This window comes from Nicotiana tabacum, chromosome 16 (assembly GCF_000715075.1).
Source record: "Nicotiana tabacum cultivar K326 chromosome 16, ASM71507v2, whole genome shotgun sequence".
NCBI classification, from domain to species: domain Eukaryota; kingdom Viridiplantae; phylum Streptophyta; class Magnoliopsida; order Solanales; family Solanaceae; genus Nicotiana; species Nicotiana tabacum.
Genome location: NC_134095.1, coordinates 22311063 through 22327421, shown reverse-complemented (window position 1 = coordinate 22327421; position 16359 = coordinate 22311063).

Genomic DNA, 16359 nt, shown 5'->3' with positions numbered 1-16359 from the left:
AAGGACAAGGTCCAACATGGTGATGCCAGAGATGTGACTGCTAGTGATGATGGTGTATTGAGGATGCAGGGTCAGATTGGTGTACCCAATGTTGATGGGCTTCAGGAGTTGATTCTAGAGGAGGCCCACAATTCGCGGTATTCTATTCATCTGGGTGCCGCGAATATGTATCAGGATTTGAGGCAACACTATTGATGGAGGCGGATGAAGAAGGATATAGTTGGATTTGTAGATCAGCGCCTCAACTGTCAGCATGTGAAGTATGAGCACCAGAGATTAGGTGGGTTGCTTCAGCAGATAGAGATTCCGGAGTGGAAGTGGGAACAAATCACCATGGACTTTATAGTTGGGCTCCCATGGACTTTGAGAAAATTTGATGCTATTTGGATGATTGTGGATCGGCTGACCAAATCCGCGCACTTCATTCCTGTGTGTACTACCTATTCTTCGGAGCGCCTAGCAGAGATTTATATCCGGTAGATTGTTCGTCTGCATGGTATTCCAGTTTCCATCATTTCAGATAGAGGTACTCAGTTCACATCATGGTTCTGGAGGGCCATTCAGCATGAGTTGGGTACTCGGGTGGAGTTGAGTACAACATTTCACCCCAGACTGATGGACAGTCGGAGCGCACTATTCAGATTCTTGAGGATATGCTCCGTGCGTGTGTTATTGAGTTTAGAGGGTCATGGGATCAGTTCTTGCCATTGGCGGAGTTTGCTTACAACAACAACTATCAGTCCAACATTCAGATGGCACCGTTTGAGGCTTTATATGGTAGGCAGTGTAGATCCCTGGTGGTTTGGTTTGAGTCGGGTGAGGCTAGACTATTAGGCACAAACTTGGTTCAGGATGCTTTGGAGAAGGTCAAGGTGATTCAGGATAGACTCCGTATAGCCCAGTCCAAACATAAGAGTTATATGGACCGGAAGGTTCGTGATGCTTCCTATATCGTTGGAGAGCGGGTTCTACTTCGGGTTTCGCCTATGAAGGGCGTTATGAGGTTTGGGAAGAAAGGGAAGTTGAGTCCGAGGTTTATTGGCCCTTTTGAGATATTGAGGCGTGTTGGGGAGGTTGCTTATGAGCTTGCGTTACCCCTAGCTTGGTAGGAGTTCATCCGATATTTCATGTTTCGATGCTCCGGAGGTATCACGGTGATCCGTCACACGTGTTGGATTTTAGTTCAGTCCAGTTGGACAAGGATCTATCCTATGTTGAGGAGCCAGTAGCAATATTGGACCAACAGGTTAGAAAGATGATATCAAAGAACATTGCATCAGTGAAGGTTTAGTGGCGGGGTCAGCAGGTCGAGGAGGAGACCTGGGAGATCGAGCAGGATATGCACAACTGTTACCCTCATCTTTTCACTAATTTAGGTATGTCTCTATGCTCGTTTGAGGATGGATTAATGTTTAAGTGTAGGAGGATATGACGACCCGGCCAGTTGTCTTAAGAATTTACGCCCTGATCCCCTATTAACTACTTTCCCGAGTTTATTTATGCTTTTTGATTTGCCGGGATATTCGATTTTGAATTTCGGAGAGTTTTGGGATACTTAGTCCCTAAATGAGAGCTTAAGTGTTGGAAAGTTAATCGTAGTTAGAACAGTGTGAAGACGGCCTCGAAATGAAAATCTGATGGTTCCGTTACGTTGGGTGATTTCAGGCTTAGGGGCATGTTCGAATTGTGTTTTGGAGGTCCGTAGCTAATTTAGGCTTTGAAATGCCGAAATGTCAAATTTGAAGTTTCCGGTTCGATAGTGAGATTTTGATCCAATGGTCGGAAAGGAATTTCGGAAGTTGGAGTAGCTCCGTAGTGTTAAATATGACGCATGTGCAAATTTTCAGGTCATTCGGACGAGGTTTGATAGACTTTTTGATAGAAAGAGTATTTTTAGAGTTTTTGGGATTCTTAGGCTTGAATCCAATGAAAAATAGATGTTTTGATGTTGTTTTGAGCGTTCCGAAGGTTGGAGCAAGTTTGAATGAAGTTATGGGATATGTTGGTATGTTTTGTTGACGTCCCGGGGGCCTCAGGATGATTTTGGATGGTAGACGAAAAGATTTTTGGGATTTGGAGTTGCAGCTTCAGCTGTTTTACTGTCATAACCGCACCTACGAGTGTGGGACCGCAGATGCGGAGCCGCAGAAGCGGCGGATCAATCGCAGAAGCGGAAATGGGGAGGTTCAGCAAGAGCCGCAAAAGCGATAGGCTTTCTTCAGGAGCGGTACCGCATTTGCAGATAGTGAGTCGCAAATGTGAAATCTGGTTTTAAGTGAGGAGTCGCAGATGCGACCAGTGTTCCGCAAAAGCGGGACTGCAGAAGCGGTCATAGGACCGCAAATGCGGTAACAGCTGGGCAGAAATATGAAATTTCGAGGGTTTAGTTTCAAAAGTTGGAAATTCGATTTGGAGCTCGGGAGAGGGCGATTTTTGGAGGAAATTGAAGAGGAGATTAGTGGCTAACAATTCTAGTTATATTACATCAATCTATAGTTAGTTTCATCATTTAATTTCAGATTGGAGATGAAAATTGGGGAAAAGTTGGAAGAAAGTTCTTAGACCTAGAATTCGACTTTTGGTTGGGAATTTGACCTTAGATTTGGATAATATTGGTATGCATGAACTCGTGAGAGTATGAGGATTCTGAAAATATAAATCTTACCCGATTACGAGATGTGGGCCCAAGGGGCATTTTGGTCATTTTACTTAATTTTGCGTATTAGCTTAGAATTTAATTGTAGAATCCGTTACTTGAAGTGTTATTTACATTATGTAATTGAATTGAATAGATTTGAGCCATTTGGAGTCGAGTACCTATGAACGTGGTCTCGGGTTCATTATTGAGACGATTCGAGGTAAATGGCTTGTCTAACCTTGTGTGGGGGACCTTCCCCTTAGGATTTGGTATATTTGATGTTTGAATGCCTTGTGCATGAGGTGACGAGTGCATACTTGAGCTAATTGTTGAAAATCTGGTTTTCTTTAAGTCATTTCAATTGTGTTCCTTTTGCTGTTTCATTTTACTTGCAATTTAAACCTGCTGTTAACTTAGAAAAAGCATGTCCAATTGACTTAACTGTTTATTTACTTAAACTGCCTTAATTGAATTATGTGAAGCATGTTAGATTAGAAGTACCTGTTTACTTGATACGAAATTGAGCTTAATTGAGTATTCTTGTGTTGCTGCTTGTGTTTTACTTTGGGACTACGGGACGGCATCCCGAGAGATCCCCTGTACGTATTTATGATTTGAATTGAGGTGCGAGATACAGAGAGATCCCTGGCACGTATATTGAGGATACCAAGAGATCCTCGGGATACCAAGAGATCCCTAGCATATATTGAGGATACCGAGAGATCCTCGGGATACCAAGAGATCCCTGGCATATATTGAGGGTACTAAGAGATCCTCGGGATACTGAGAGAACCCCGGTTATTTCCTTGTGATTGTTTTTGCCTCTGTTTCAGTTATTGAATTCCTTGTTTTCCTGTATTAAATTCTTAGTGTTAGTTTTCGACTGTACTGCTTATCTTATACTATCATATCTTATATTTTTATTTTATCTTAGTAAGGCCCTGACCTTCCTCGTCACTACCCGATCGAGGTTAGGCTTGGCACTTACTGAGTACCGCTGTGGTGTACTCATGCCCTTTCTGAACATGTTTTTCATGTGTAGATCCAGGTACCTTAACTCAGACTTACCATCCTTAAGGTGAGGCGACCCTTTGGAGACTTCGAGGTATATCTGTCGCGTCCGCAGACTGAGGAGTTTCTCTCTATTCTCTCTTGTAGTTACAACCCTTCTGTATTTACTTGTTTTAGACTATTCTGGAGTTAGAGCACTATGGAATATCCTTAGCTTGTGATTCATGTGTTTCTGGGTTTTGGGAGATATATATTGGATTTGAGAGTTATATTTTTTATGCCGAGCGGCATTTTTAAAATGATGTTTTATTACATTATTTCTGTTTTAAATTGTATTCTTCCGCAAATTGTTGATCTTCTGCGTTTTAGGCTTACCTAGTCATAGAGACTAGGTGCCGTCACGATGGTTCACAGAGGGCGAACCGAGGTCGTGACAAGTTGGTATCAGAGCTCTAGGTTCATAGGAGTCATGAATCACAAGCCGGTTTATTAGAGTCTCGCTGATCGGTACGGAGATGTCTGTACTTATCTACGAGAGGCTATGTAACTGTTAGGAAAATTTCACTTCATTTGAATTCCTTGTCGTGCGAGATTTGATGTCACAATTCTAAAATTCTGTCTTCTATTCTCTCACAGATGGTGAGGACACGCGCTACCCGAGATGATCAGGCACCCGCACCTCTATGGCAGCCGTCAGAGGCTAAGGCCGAGGTAGAGGCCGAGGATGCACACGTGGTGCAGCCAGAGCACCTGCCTGAGCTGCCACCGAGGTACCACCACCAGTTTCAGCCGTAGTCCAGGCACCTAATACGCCCACTGCTACTACTACTCCAGCACTTTAGGAGACTCTGACATAGTTCATGAGCATGTACACCACTTTGGGTCAGGCAAGGTTGCTTCCCCTTGCTGCAGCTACATCTCAGGCCGGGGGAGGAGCATAGACTCCCGCCGCCCGCACTCCTGAGCAGCGAGTGCATGTTGAGCAGGTCCCTGAGATTATTCTTGTACAACCTGCAGTCCGAGATCAGCCCGAGAACAAGGCAGCGATTTTCGAGGACGAGCAATTGAGGCTTGAGAAGTTCAAGAAGTACAAGCCTCCTGTATTCAGTGGTCTAGCATCAGATGATGCTCTGGGATTTCTAGATGAGTATTACTATATTCTCCGTACCATAGGTATATCAAGATCGAGCGGGATTTCCTTCACTACTTTCCAGCTTCGAGGAGCCGCCTATGAGTGGTGGCGCACCTATGCGTTAGACAGTCCAGATGAGGCTGCTTCACTAACTTGGACTTACTTTTCAGATCTCTTCTTGAGAGAGTGTGTTCCTCAGAGCCTCAGGGACGCATGGCGTGCAGAGTTTGAGCATTTGCGCCAGGGTGCTATGACTGTCTCAAAGTATGCTGTCTGTTACACTAGTTTGGCTAGGCATGCACCAGCCTTGGTTTCTACTATTCGTGAGAGGGTTCACCGGTTTATTGAGGGGTTTATTCCCAACATCAGGTCTAGCATGGCTCGTGAGTTAGAGATGGATATTTCCTATCAACAGGTGGTGAGCATTGTCGCACCTCCTTTTTCCGCGCCCGAGAGGGTGCAAGGGAGTTTTTCCAATTAAAGGACAATCGAGACGGGATTGGTTTATTTATTTCAGAGTCGCCACTTGGGAGATTTAGGGTGTCCCAAGTCACCAATTTTAATCCCGAATCGAGGAAAAGAATGACTCCATATTACAGTCTGTGTACCAGAAATCCGGATAAGGAATTCTGTTAACCCGGGAGAAGGTGTTAGGCATTCCCGAGTTCCGTGGTTCTAGCACGGTCGCTCAACTGTTATATTCGGCTTGATTATCTGATTTTATACAAATATGAACTTATGTGCAAATTTTATCTTTTAACCGCTTTATTATTATTGTTTTTAAAAGAAATATGAACATCGCTTAAAACGTCTTTGGACTGCGTTACATGAAATGCACCCACAATCCGGAACACGTTTTATTTGATGTTTTGGGATTTGGATTCGGGTCGCATGAAATGCACACCCAGGCTTAAGAAAGTAAAATATTAAACACGCGCCTAAAGAGACTATCACGTTATTATTTTGGGGAAGACCGTGAAATTCGCTAAACGGTCCTTCCGAATTCTAATTAAACCATACATTTTGTGAGGGCCCCGCAATCTATACGTTTTATTTGGCGAGACTCGTCTCATTTTTATTTTTAAAGGATAAACCTACAATGACTATATTTTCTATTAAGTTCGTCTCTAAAATAAAAGAAAATCTCTTAATTATTTACATGCTGAAAAACGTAACTTATTAGTTATTAGTTTACGGCTAATGCGAATGGAAAATTGCGATCGAGTTTGTACAAAGAAAAACTGCTTTCATTTTATATTCTGTTATTCAATAATACTAGAACATGAGATTGACCATAATATCAAAACAGATTAATTATTCTCCGTAATTTAAACTAACATTATTAGATGAAGAAAGTATACATATGCAACCTCATTATTCATTAATCATTCAACTACATCTATACGAAGAAAGAAAAATTATATTCAACCACAAATCTAAACAGGAGGAATTCAACAGGAACAAAGCCTGATTAATATTTCATTTTTTGCTTCAAGCCGAGATTGTACAAATGTGTACCTGGAAACAGCAGTACAAGAACAAAAGAAGGAGAAGTCAACAGCAGTAATAACACAGCAACAGCAGATTCAGCAACATCGCAAACCAGTACAGTAGGAATAGCAGAAAACCCAGGAGACTATAAACGACTCCAAGTATAGTGAAGAAGTAAAAGGTAGGAAGGTTCTGACTATTTCAGATCTTAAGCGAGGCAATGAAGCAGTAACTATTCTTTTTCAACTTCAAAACTCTCCAAAATGAATTCTGCCCCTGTATATTCAGTGTATCCAGAATGTATATCGGGTGTATACTTCTCACTCCGCCCCCTCTTTTTTTCTTCTCTCTATCTAGTTTTTCCTCTCTTTTTTTCCACCCTTCTTCCTAAATTTTCTCTTCTATTTATAGCAAAATTTTCGAAATTTTCAGATTTGTTTTTTATTATTTTATTATTTTTTTAATTAAAAGAAATCCCACTTACAAATTGCTTTTATTTTTTTAGAAAAAGAAATCCCACCTTTATTTACTTTTATTTTTAAAATTCCAACTTTAATTACTTTATCTTATTTAAAATCCCACTTTTTATTTTTTTAAAAGAGAATCTCACTTTATTTAACTTTTCTTTAAAAAATAAACCACTATCTTTTCTTTTTCTTTTAAAAATGCTACTTTCAATTACTTTAAATTTTTTAAATTTTCAGATATCTTTATATTTATTTTTTAATTCCAACCTTCTTTTACTTTTAAATTTTTTAAAACTTTTTACTTTTTTTTTTAAATTTTCTACATTCTTTTACATTTTTTTATTTTTTTATTTTTTATTTTTTTAAAATCATTTCCGAAATTACTATATATATATATATATATATTTTTTTAAAATAAAAATAATAAATAAAATAAAATATTTTCGGATTTTTTTATATATATAAAAAAACAAAAAATAAAACTATTAATAGTGATAATTCACTTTTTATTTTATTTTTTATTTTTTTTGGTTTTGTTTTGTGTTGGACAAAAATGAAGAAGGGGTGTTGGGTTAATGGACTGGGTCGACCCAGTTCGAAATGGACTGGGTCGTAGGGAAGATTGGGCCATTTTTTGGGCCTATAGCTTGAAATTGAAGAAGAGGCCCAATTCCGACTTTCTTTATATTTTCGCTCTCTTTTCTTCTTTTATTTTTCTAAAACTAAATTATAAAAATACTTAAACTATTATTAAGAACTAAATTAAGTTATAAAGGCGCAAATTAACTCCCAATAACAATTAACGCATAATTAAGTATTAATTAAGCATAAAATTGTATATTTGGACATTAAATGCTAAAAATGCAAACGATGCCTATTTTTGTAATTTTTAATTTTTGTAAAACAATTTTAATTACTAACAATTGTAGAATTAAATCCTACATGCAAAATGCGACATATTTTTGTATTTTTTATTAATTTAGCGAATAAACACGCACAGACAAATACAAATAATTCTTCAAAATATCACAAAATTGTACACCAAAGAAAAATCATTTTATTTTTGAATTTTTTGGGAGTAATTCTCATATAGGGCAAAAATCACGTGCTTACAGCTGCCCCTCTTTGCCCGGAGACACGAAGGATTTTCGTGCAAAGATAAAGCGAGCGATTTTTGCCCATCCGAGTACTCCGTTGAAGCATTTTTTGAAAAAGATTTGACCGAACCTTTGCTTCAAAGGTTTCCTACATATCCTGGGCTAAACAGGAATCAGGTCAATGTAGTTCGAGAAATTTTGGTAGCTGGGACTACCGTTGGACTGCAATGTTACTGTTGTTGCATGTTATTACTACTGCTTACCGATCTCCTTGTTACACCGTGCTTAAAAAAACAAGAAGCTAGGCTAGAGTACAATTTGTTTTTGTTGCCTTGCTTCCTTGTCTGCTTGCATTTCTTTCGGTGCTTTACTTCTTTTGACACATGTACTTGAGTTTGTATTGTGACCTCTTGTTGCAACCTTCTGTTTCCCGGTGCCGGGGAATTTTATTGTTTCCTGCCGGGGATTCCTATTGTAACCCTCTGTTTTATTGTCCTCTGACTTGATTTTGAAATGTATGCCTCTGTTATCTGGGCGGGCTCCCAATTTTAATACTTGAAAATTAAAGACTTGAAATGTATGCCTCTGTTATCTGGGCGGGCTCCCAAGTTCAATGCTTGAAAATTAAAGACTGAAATGTATGCCTCTGTTCTATGGGCGGGCTCCCAACTTCAACAACAACTTTAAAAATGAATGTCATTCCTCTCTTCAACCAATACATCGCCATTCTGTTCTTCAGAGGGGGCTCCTGATTTCAACAACTTTAAAAAATAAAATCCTATTCGAGGGCGGATGAACCCGAAATATCCTATTCGAGGGCGGATGAACCCAAAATATCCTATTCGAGGGCGGATGAACCCAAATATCCTATTCGAGGGCGGATGAACCCAAAATATCCTATTCGAGGGCGGATGAACCCAGAATATCCTATTCGAGGGCGGATGAACCCAGAATATCCTATTCGAGGGCGGATGAACCCAGAATATCCTATTCGAGGGCGGATGAACCCAGAATATCCTATTCGAGGGCGGATGAACCCAGAATATCCTATTCGAGGGCGGATGAACCCAGAATATCCTATTCGAGGGCGGATGAACCCAGAATATCCTATTCGAGGGCGGATGAACCCAGAATATCCTATTCGAGGGCGGATGAACCCAGAATATCCTATTCGAGGGCGGATGAACCCAGAATATCCTATTCGAGGGCGGATGAACCCAGAATATCCTATTCGAGGGCGGATGAACCCAAAATATCCTATTCGAGGGCGGATGAACCCAAATATCCTATTCGAGGGCGGATGAACCCAAAATATCCTATTCGAGGGCGGATGAACCCAAAATATCCTATTCGAGGGCGGATGAACCCAAAATATCCTATTCGAGGGCGGATGAACCCAAAAATCCTATTCGATGGCGGATGAACCCAAATATCCTATTCGAGGGCGGATGAACCCAAAATATCCTATTCGAGGGCGGATGAACCCAAAATATCCTATTCGAGGGCGGATGAACCCAAAAATCCTATTCGAGGGCGGATGAACCCAAAATATCCTATTCGAGGGCGGATGAACCCAAAATATCCTATTCGAGGGCGGATGAACCCAAAATATCCTATTCGAGGGCGGATGAACCCAAAATATCCTATTCGAGGGCGGATGAACCCAAAATATCCTATTCGAGGGCGGATGAACCCAGAATATCCTATTCGAGGGCGGATGAACCCAGAATATCCTATTCGAGGGCGGATGAACCCAGAATATCCTATTCGAGGGCGGATGAACCCAGAATATCCTATTCGAGGGCGGATGAACCCAGAATATCCTATTCGAGGGCGGATGAACCCAGAATATCCTATTCGAGGGCGGATGAACCCAGAATATCCTATTCGAGGGCGGATGAACCCAGAATATCCTATTCGAGGGCGGATGATCCCAAAATATCCTATTCGAGGGTGGATGAACCCAAATATCCTATTCGAGGGCGGATGATCCCATTTTCAACATCTTGGAATTGTCTTACCTCCGACTGTTTTTCTCCAAATCTTATTGTCTTGCTATCTCTTAAAACTTGAATTGATTTCCTTGTTCTTCTGAGAAAATTTTCGACCATGGCAGAAAATCTTCTGCCCCAGTTTTGATGCTTTTCCTTGTTCTCCAGGTGGACGCCTGACTTCTGATATTTCAACTCTTCTTCCTTGTTCTCCAGGTGGATTCCTGATTGCTATTTCAACTGTCCTTCCTTGTTCTTCAGGTGGACGCCTGATTTCTGATAATTCAACTGTTTACCCTTGTTCTCCAAGTGGGCGCCTGATTTCTTCTTCGATTTTTCATCCTCATTCTCCAGGTGGACGCCTGACTTCTTTTTCAATTTTTTCATTTTTTTTAATTATTATCCTAGGAGAAAATTCATCAGACTAGGATTTGATATCTTATCTTAGGAGAAAGATTCATCTGACTAAGATTTTATCTTGGGAGAAAAATTTCATCAGACCAAGATTTTGACTCTAGGAGATAAATCGTCAGACTAGGTCCATTTGTTGTGATCTTAGGAGAAAGATTCATCCGACTAAGATTTTATCTTGGGAGAACAATTTCATCAGACCAAGATTTTGACTCTAGGAGATAAATCGTCAGACTAGGTCCATTTGTTGTGATCTTAGGAGAAAGATTCATCCGACTAAGATTTTATCTTGGGAGAAAAATTTCATCAGACCAAGATTTTGACTCTAGGAGATAAATCGTCAGACTAGGTCCATTTTGTTGTGATCTTAGGAGAAAGATTCATCCGACTAAGATTTTATCTTGGGAGAACAATTTCATCAGACCAAGATTTTGACTCTAGGAGATAAATCGTCAGACTAGGTCCATTTTGTTGTGATCTTAGGAGAAAGATTCATCCGACTAAGATTTGATATCTTATCTTGGGAGAAAAATTTCATCGGACCAAGATTGTATCGGGAGGTAAATTTATCAGACTAGGACTTTTTATCCTAGGAGAAAAATGTAGTAAAGATCAATGATTTGAGAAACTTACCTTCGTAATTTCTTCTTTTCTTTTCTCCTTCCTTTGCGCTGCTTTGTTCTTGCTTGCCGGGGATAATACCACTGTGGGAGTCTCCTTTCTTCCCCTCCTTCAAATTTGTTGTTTTTTTTTCTTCTTTTTTTTTCAACACTGCTGGGGATAAAAGTGTTATCTTCTTGGGATAACGTTGTTGAGGATAACGCTGCTGGGGAATTTTATCCCTTCAAATCGATGCTTCATTCTTGTGGAAGCTGCTGGGGATGATAATGGCTTTTTGCTTTTCTGAGCACAAGTGTCATCCCTTTATTCTGTCTGCTGGGGATAACTTCCTCCATTGAAACTTATTATGTTGGGGCAACACTGGTTCAAAGACCACTTCCTTGGTGTTATCTTTATTCTTCCCCAGATGGGTACCTGATTTTCAGAAAATTTTCTAATTGAAAAGAAAATTTTCTGCCCCAGTTTGATAATCTTTTTTTTATGGCATGCCTTTCCGTCATCAATGCCATTTCCTTTACCTGTTTCAAATCAAAAATTTGTTAGCTTAAAGCGTGGTAGTTGGCTGTGATACTTCACTCGGATGGCTTTTCCCTTTATCCTTCCTTGCTCTGCGTTCCACAACTTGCTGGGGGATGATATTATTTGCTGGGGATAATCCTTTTCTGCTGGGGATATCCCTCTTCTTTAGTGGCATGGCTCGGAGACTTTCATTTTCCCGACCTTTTAGTTTCGCATGAATTTCCCAAATCATGCTTATTGCTCTCTTTGTTTGTCCACGGGCCTTGGCCTTGAGGTTTTAATAACCTCTTATTTCGGCAAGGATATCCCTCTTGACACTCGTTGATCTTTTTGTCAATTCCCTTTTGCCGGGGATATCATTTTTGATACTAGCCTCACGCTTGTTCCTTGCTGACTATATCACTTGGATGTATTAGTCAGATCTTATCTTGGAAAGCTGATGTCTTATTTTGAAGTCATTTCCCACTGGTTCTGACCAAACAGACTCTACTGGGGAATTTTCTATGAAAGGAGAAAGATAAAAAGGAACAGAATAAAAGACAAAGGAAAATGATGACTCTTTAACAAAAGAAATTATAAATAAAAACCTATCAAACGCAGACACCGACTCTAATGGTCATGACATGCATATGTGGCCTATCCTCCGTCGTCAATCGTCTTTCAAGATCTTCCCTTGACTATCCTCCATCTGATTCCCAATCTTATTCGACTTGTAGTGCCCAAAAGGTTTTCACCATCAAGTCTCTCTCATTTTGGTTTTTCTCTCAGCTTTCATCGCCTTATGGTGTCCGTGAAGATTTTCACCGATAAGACTCTCTCATTTATATCACTTTCCAGCTGGGGATTTGGAGTGTTGCCGGTATGACTCTCTCTGCTGGAGATTAGAGTCCTTTCTGCTGTGGAACAGAATGTTATGTTCGTCGGTAAGATTCTCATTTGTCTGACTTGGCATCTTTTGCAGACTGGTCAGAAGGTCTTTCTTTGGACCGTAAAGTGGGTTTTTTGGATAGGCTTAGAAAGAAAGGGTATTAAAGGCTCAAAAACAAATCAAATTTGGGGTTCAAAATTACAACCTTCGAAATCATATTTGTTTACAACAAGCGCAACCTTTGCCCCAGTTTCTTGCTTGGGGATTATTTATTATTATATATATTTTAATTTTTTTTTTACACTATGCATATTACGCACATTATGCGCACTATGCACCCTATGACCGAGCTGTGAAGCGCCTACGTATCCTCTTTGAGGAATCAGGTCAAACGTAGTTCCCAATTCCTCTGTTTTCTTCTGACTTTCTTTTGTTTTTTTTGTTATCATTTTTCTCTCATTTTTTGTTGTTTTTTTTCTTTTTTTTCTTTTTTTTTTTACCTTCTAGGCTTGTATTTCCTAGTCGTTGCTATTGATTCCGAACGAGGGGTATGAAAGAAAATAAAATAAGGCTCAAAAGGGGTAACGAAGGATAAAGTGTTTAGGTAGCAGAACAAAATGCCTTCGTCATTCCAGTCTTCAAAACATGCCAAGTGCAAACAACATAATTGAACATAGATTTATAGTCTCTTCCGACGGTGCTGGTCTTGACAATTATGTTAACCACTTGCTTTTTCATTTTGTCATTTCTAAAGCACTGCTGGGCGACACTCTCACTCTCATGCACGACCTTCATGCCAATTTGGCGAATCTTGCATTTAACGGTTTTCTTTATGTTTTACTTGCCCTAATTCCACATGACTCGGGCTTCAAATAATCTCACACCGTTCTTATTTCCTTTAAATGGTCTGATCACCTTTCCGAAGTTTTATAATTAACTTTTAAGACTAGGCCCAAACTGTGTGCGCATGTCATGTCCCTAGAATCGGCATTGAACAAAAATGACAAAAGGACTAAATAAAAAGATGACTGGAAATAATAAAAGACCGGCTTTTGTATTAGACTTCCGGCGAAATGGTTAGAAAAACAAACAAAACAACCAGAATAAAATCTTAACACAACATCAACGAGACTTAAACAAACTAATACGACAAAAATGGAAAGATAAGAAGGTTTGACACAAGACAATATTCGGATTACAACCCTAAGAATAATCCGGACAACAGAAATGACAACAAAATAAGCCACCACAAGCTTCTCTCTTGTTAACCAAGGAACGGAGTGTCCTCCCATTTTATCAAAGTTGGCATCTTTAGCCACTGAGCTTTGCAGTATTGTCCAGACCATTTCCAACTTCGATATCATTATCATCGGTTAGCGGCTTTTCGGGATGACTCTAAAATCCCATGTTACCAGGCATCCTCCCCATAAAGTGTGCATCATGATGTGCAGGTAAAGGATTCTGCGCGATATTCTGGGTGTCATTACCTTGGATTACAATCAGATTTTCCTGGATCATCCTTTCTATTTCTTTTTTCAAATCCCGACAACTTTCAACATTGTGCCCCTGGGCATTGGAATGGTATTCACACCTTTTAGAAGGGTCAAAGCTTCTTGCACGTGTGTCCAGATGATTTGGAGGAATAGATGCAATCATGTCGTGATGCTTTAACCTCTCAAATAAGCTTTCATAGGACTCTCCTATTGGTGTAAAATTATCTTTCAACCTTCGTTCCCCTTTATACTTCTGGCTTGGATGTGGGTTATAGGGCACCTGAAAGTTATGTGGAGGCTTCTGGAGATTTTGTGATGCTCGTGCTCGCCTTCTGGGGCGTTTTTGTGGCCGGGCAACATACTGAGGTGGAACAATAGAGTGTTGTGGGTTCTGAGGGGGATAATATTGCTCAGGGGATTCATAGATAACTTTAGGAGGCTGCTCATACCTTCGAGATGTTCTCCTAGGACCTCTTCTTGACCCTGATGTCATCATGATTTCTTCAATCTTCTCATTTGTGTCGCAAAAATTATCAGACTCAACCCGGACAGCATGAGTTGCAGCTTTAAAAACTGCTTGACTTATAATTTTTCCTGTCTTAAGACCATTCTCTATTATTTCTCCCATTTTGATTGCTTCTGAAAAGGATTTGCCAACTGCGGACATCATGTTCTGAAAGTAATCTGGCTCTTGCGCTTGAAGGAAGACAGTTATTAGCTCGTGGTCATCCATGGGTGGCTTAACTCGAGCTGCTTGCTCTCTCCATTTAATGGCATATTCCCTGAAACTTTCACTTGGTTTCTTCTTCAGGTTTGAAAGGGAAATGCGGTCTGGGGCAATGTCGATGTTGTATTGGAACTGTTTGACAAATGCTTGTGCCATGTCGTCCCAGACATACCAGCGAGACGTGTCTTGATCCATAAACCATTCGGAAGCTACTCCCGTAAGGCTTTCCACAAAATAAGCCATCAACAATTCTTCATTTCTTCCCGCACCTCTCATTTGATTGCAATACATTTTCAGGTGGGCAATGGGATCTCCATGTCCATCGTACTTTTCAAATTTGGGAGTCTTGAAACCAGGCGGAAAGTGGACATCGGGGAACATACATAGATCTTTGAAGGCAACACTCTTTTGGCCAGACAACCCTTGCCTGTTTTTCAACCATTGTTCTAAGTTTTTCACCCTTTGGGTTAATTCTTCTTGTACCATCTTTCGGGCAGGCTCTTCAATCTTTGAAGGAAGATCTAACGAGTACGGGTGGTACTTAGGAGAGTGGTACTGCTCTTGTTGTGTCGCAAATTGTGACTCATGACGAGGCTGTCCTTGCCCACAGGCCCATGCTTGACACACTCCGGTCATTTGCTGTTTCAGTATTCTATTTTTTTTCCGGCACAGTAGACTCTTGTTGACCCTCTGAACAAACCGACCAACTCAACTTTCTTCACAATTCAAAATAAAACATGTTAGAATGGACTCAGTCGGTTCTTATTACTAGCAACATCTTTTTTTTTCTTTTTTTTTTTCCGATTTTTTTTCATTCATTTTTTCATTATTTTTTGTGGTCGAATATTATGGAGATTGCCTACGTATCATGACCCCGCATGAATCAGACCTTGCGTAGTTCGGACCAATAAAAGATAAACAATATTAATTATTTTTTTTCAATTTTCATATTAAAATAAACTGGGTTTTAAAGGTTTGAAGATGACCTACAAACTCGAAAATCAAACAACCCACATATTCTAATTAAAGATTTATAACCTCGAAACAAAAAGGTCAGCTTCCTTTCCCCGTTTGACAAATGCAACCAAATGGCTATTTTTGCAAATGTGGCCCCTTCCAAATCTCACATGAATTTTAAGGCCGGGGAGGATTATTTTGACACTTTACAAACTTGTTCGTTCTTTTACGAAAATAGCCTTTCGACAACTGAAAGATACTCTAAGGCTATTTTGGCAAGAACGGTTTAAGACACTGTCGAAGCTAGCTCGGTTATTTTTGACTAAAAAAAAATTCACCTGACCGTTGACTCTTTTTTTTTCTTTTCAAATTACAATAAAAACCAGGTGTTGCAACACGGCCTTTCAGCGCCTCGGGGACGAAGATTTTTTAAGGCTGTGTGGGTCAACTGAACCAAATTTTAAAAAATGACCCAAAGGTGGCTGTTTATGCAAAGTCAGCCTTCCGGCGTCCCTTTCGGGAACATTCGGCTATGTCTTGATAAAACAGCGTCACCCGACTTCTTTATGACAAAACTAAAATTTGACATATATTTTTTTTGGCTATATTGTTTTAGCAAAAAGTGGAGGCTGGACACTACCCGACTTATTTATGAAAAAATTAAAATTTTGACATGTTTTTTATTTATTTATTGGTTTTTGGATATTTTAGCAAAAATGGGGGTTGGACCCGATGAGGGTTGCCTACGTATCTCACATCCGGTGAGAATCAAACCGGCGTAGTTCGGGCATCGTGAATAAGTAAATGAACTAATATTTTTTTTTATTGGAACTGTGAAAGAACTGCTCAAAGGAAGTATATATATATTTTTTTGATTGATTTCTTTTTGAAAGAAAAACTCGTAAAAATTCCTTTTCTTTTGATTTGAACTTTGAG